We start from the raw sequence: 5000 nt of genomic DNA on the forward strand, positions 1-5000 counted from the left end.
ATCATTTGCAACAACAACAACAACAACAAAACAACAGAAGAGCAACGCCACCAGCATTCCAACACTCCATTGCAATTCACGCTTTGTGCAAAAAAAAAAAAAAAAAAAAAAAAAAAGATTATGCAACACAGGATCCAATTCTAATAACAGAGAATTCATCTACTCGATACAAAGCCGATCTTCTTCCGTCGATTGTGTGAATAACAATAAATTTCGTCATTAGGGGTCTACGCGGCGTGGTTCTTACAGCGGCACTGATTGCAATTCTGGTGTGGTCTTTGTGTGTGTTTGTGTTTTGTTTGTTTGTTTGTGTATTTGTGTTTCTGTTTGTTTGTTTGCGTGTTTGTGTGTGTGTGTGTGTGTGTGTGTGTGTGTGTGTGTGTGTGTGTGTGTGTGTGTGTGTGTATGTGTGTGTGTGTATTGTGTTTATGTTTATGTGCGTTTGTGTATATATGTGTGTGTGTTTGTGTCTGTGTTTATATGTGTGTGTGTGTGTTTGTTTGTGTGTGTTTGTGTTTACATGTGTGTATGTGTTTGTTTGTGTGTGTGTGCGTGTGTGCGTGTTTATGTGTGAGTATGTGTTTGAACAATGTTGTCTATTATTAAAGCTGCCTTTGTTTACGCTTAGAAATGCTAGATAAGATACTATGTTGTGATTTTTTTAGATATTTGCAGGTAAATTGCTTTATGTTAGATTATAGGAAAAGACACTCTAAGACCTTATGAAATAGATTTATTTTATTGCTTTATTTGATAGAAAGATAAAAAAAATTAATATATTTTGTTTTGTTTGGTTTGGGTAAATCTTATCACCGAAGACTGTAGTGAGCGGAGACATTATTCAATAAAATGGCTTTATATATATTTTTCTTAGATTAACTACGGCATTGTTTTGCTATAGATGGATTTTATTATTTTCTCTTATAGTGTGCTTAGACGCTGTATTTTTTTTTTCTATTTACCTGCGGGCAAATTGCTGTTTACTTTTAATTGCTGTTTATCCAATTGCTTCAATGAATTACCTCATATTGGTGTTCCTTTTAAAGTAGGTTAATGACGGTCATTACGAGTTATTACGAGATTGGAGGGAATTGCCATTAGGACGAAAATACGAAGGTCAGCTACAGTAAATACGCCTCAATGCCAATGCGTTTGATTCCTTGTTTTACTACCGAGATGAGTATCTGTGTTATTTGGGATGTGCGTTCTCTCTCTCCTTCTCCCTTCCTCATTCTCTCTACATTCTAGTCTTTCATTCCGTCTGTTTGTCTCTGTTTCTCTGTCTTTCTCTCTTCCTCCCTCTCTACCCTTCCCTTCTTCTTCTCCCCTCTTTCCCTCCCCCCCTCCTTGTCCCCTCCCCTTCCTCCCCTTCCCTCTTCCCCTCCTTCTCCCATCCCCCCCCTCCTCCCTCCCCCTACCCCCCCCCCTCTCTCTCTCGCAGCGAAAACTTCCTCTTAGTTGAAAAATCGGCCACAATCGTTAAAATCAACTTAATAACAAGAGAACAATCAGCTGAATGCAAGATTATAATGACCTGAAACCCCGCGGGGAAAAAAGGACACCGAGGCAACGTCACTGGAGCGAGAAATGTCCTTTTTGTTCTCAGCTGAAAAGGAAAAAAAAAAAAAAAATATCCGCTGTGTATTGTCGCGTTTTTTTTTTTTTTTTTTTTTTTTTTTTTTTTTTTTTTTTTTAGGTGATTCAGTGCCTGATGTTAGTAAATGGCATTGTTATTGATGTCGTTCATGTTAGTATTTTTATCATTATCATTATCATTAATGTTATTATTATCGCTCTTATTGCTAGCATTGCAATTATCATTATTAATATTATCATCATTATCAATATTATTATTATTAGTAGTAGTAGTATCATTATTATCATCATCATCATCATCATCATCATCATCATCATCATCATCATCATCATCATCATCATCATCATCATCATCATACTCATTCTTATTATCATTATTATCGTTACCATTATCATCATCATCATTATTATCATCCTTATCATTATTATGATCATGATCATCGTGATTATCATATTCAAAATTACTGTAGATAAACTTTTATTCGTTATTTTTGTTTCAATATTGCACAAAACTCAATCATAAATTGCAAGAAGACAAAAGGAAACCTATAGTCTCACTTTCACGCACTTATAAAAGTAACAGCTATAAAGAGCTCTAAGTAGTTCATGTTTTGAGAATGAATGTGGAAATAGTTATCATTGCGATGGTCATGTCTTTCGTCAGTGTATACATGAAGAAATATATAATTCATACTTATATATGTACTATCTCCCTCTCTCTTTCTCTCTCCGTCTCTGTCTGTCTGTCTCTCTCTTTTTCTCGTTTAGTCTCTCTCTCTCTCTCTCTCTCTCTCTCTCTCTCTCTCTCTCTCTCTCTCTCTCTCTCTCTCTCTCCCTCTCTCTCTCTCTCTCTTTATCTCTCTCTTACTTTCTCTCTCTCTCTCTCTCTCTCTCTCTCTCTCTCTCTCTCTCTCTCTCTCTCTCTCTTTATCTCTCTCTCTTACTTTCTCTCTCTCTTTCTTTCTCTCTCTCTCTCTCTCTCTCTCTCTCTCTCTCTCTCTCTCTCTCTCTCTCTCTCTCTCACACACACACACACACACACACACACGCACACACGCACACACACACACACACACACACACACACACACACACACACACACACACACACACACGCGCACACACACACACACACACACACACACACACATACACACACACACACGCACACACATACACACATACACATATCCAATCAATACATTCATCATTCCCCGTACCCTACATTCGGATAGCATGATAGCTTCACAAAGAGCAATTCAGGCAAGGTGGCAACACTGCCGTTTGCCTCAATATCACAATTATATCCAAACACGCTTATCTAATTGCTATTTATAGCGAAATGTGGGGTCTAGGTCGACACTTGGAACCAGCCTGTGTGTTGCCATATATTTAATCTACGTAGCATTGTTTGTCTAGCATTGTATATATATATATATATATATATATATATATATATATGTATCTGTATATATATATATATATATATATATATATATATATATATATTAATTGTTGATAACTTGCGGGTTTTGCAGCATTGTTGGACTAGCAATTAAAATGTTAATAACTAGCTGTTTTGTATTATTATCATTGTTGTTAACTAGCGTTTTTTTTTTATCATTGTTGATGATAACTAGCGTTTTTTTTTGTCATTGTTGATAATAATATGATTATTTCATATGGTGGTCCAGTGATTAAATGTAGGTAGCATTAGGGGACAAATAAACAATATTGAAGTAATGGTTTATTATTGATAACGAAAACAAAAGAACATCTGTCCGTGAGAAAGGATATAGGAATAAAATTGTTGATCGAAAAACAAAGGGAAATTGATTCCTGAAAGTTATAGGAAGAATAAATAAAGATAAAAAAAAATGCTAAAAGATGGAAAAAATAAATAATTTAGAAGCAAGAGGTGAATAGATAAATAAATGAATTGGAAAATAAATAAAAACATAGATAAATTAATTACTAAGTAGGTAAGTGAATAGGTAGATAGATAGATATGTAAATAGATTATTAAATAAATGAATTAATTAAGTGAATGAATAAATAAGTAGATATACATATAATGAATAGGTAGATAGATAGATAGATAGATAGATAGATAGATAGAGAGACAGATAAATAGAAAAGTGAATATATATATGAATAAATATTTAAATAACATATTAATTAATCAAAATCAATATCACTTGTAAATCGACAGGCAACAGAATATCTATCGATCTTAAGCCCCGGATATAATCACGTGCCAGATAGACTTAATCAATCACTCCGGTCTATATTTGGAGCGAGAATCACAGCGCGGATAATTCCTTAGGATAAACATCCATAATTCAACTCCCCCTACCCCCTCCACTTCCTCCTCCTTGCCCTTCCTCTCCCTCTCCCTCCTCCCCTTCCCTCTTCCTCCTCCTCTCTCCTTGCCTCTCACTCTCCCTCCCCTCCCCTCTCCCTCCTCCCCTCCCCTCCCTCCCCTCTACCTCCCCTCCCCTCTCCTTCCTCCCCTTGCCCCTCCCTCTCCCCTCTCCCTCTCCCCTCTCCCTCTCCTTCCTCCCCTTGCCCCTCCCTCTCCCCTCTCCCTCTCCCCTCTCCCTCTCCCTCTTCCTGTTCCCCTCCCCTTGCCCCTCCCTCTCTCTCCTCCTCGCCCCCCCCCCCATTTTTTCATTACCTTTATCCCTGGTCGCATGTTAATGTTAATGATAGAAAAAAAAGAAGAATATTAATGCATTTCACAAGAGTTTAATTGTTGATCAAGTTCGTTTTGATAAAAGATAATGTTCAGATCCGGAGGTGTATGATACTGTAATCATAACAACCGAATTCTTAATATACATTATTGGAAAAGGTAATAAATCGGATTATACAAGATAATACTACGAATGGGGAGTGTGAAATAATATCAAAGTGATATTCAGATTATTAACGTAAGAAACAGTTCACTGGATATGAAATGACGACTTTGGAAAAGCACTGTACGGTAATTATAGCAAAGATATTAATAGTTATTTATAATCGTCATCACGTGTTCATGATATTTAAAAAAAATAAATGATAATAGCAATGATGTGTTAAAGATGATGATGATGATAAGGATATTAGTAATAAGAATGATAAATACAACAACAATAACAACAATACTACTACTACTACTACTACTACTACAACTACTACTACAGCTACTACTACTAAAGATAATGATATTAATAATGATAATGGAAAAACTACTAATATTAACACTAATAATGATAATAATATTAACACTAATAATGATAATAATAATGAGACTAATAATAAAATAAATCGACAATAACATAATAATTATAATAATGGTAATAGTAATGATGAGAATGATAATGGTAATAAAGAGTGAGAATAATTATATTAATAATAATAATA

General features: G+C 35.2%; 1 protein-coding gene across 2 annotated transcripts in view; it reads left to right on the plus strand.

Annotated features, from left to right (window-relative positions):
- LOC125036862 (galactose-3-O-sulfotransferase 4-like) overlaps positions 1 to 5000 on the plus strand; it is a 59982-nt gene that overhangs the window by 45393 nt on the left and 9589 nt on the right. The window lies entirely within an intron of this gene.

The sequence above is a fragment of the Penaeus chinensis genome, chromosome 22 (genome assembly GCF_019202785.1).
Source record: "Penaeus chinensis breed Huanghai No. 1 chromosome 22, ASM1920278v2, whole genome shotgun sequence".
NCBI lineage: Eukaryota > Metazoa > Arthropoda > Malacostraca > Decapoda > Penaeidae > Penaeus > Penaeus chinensis.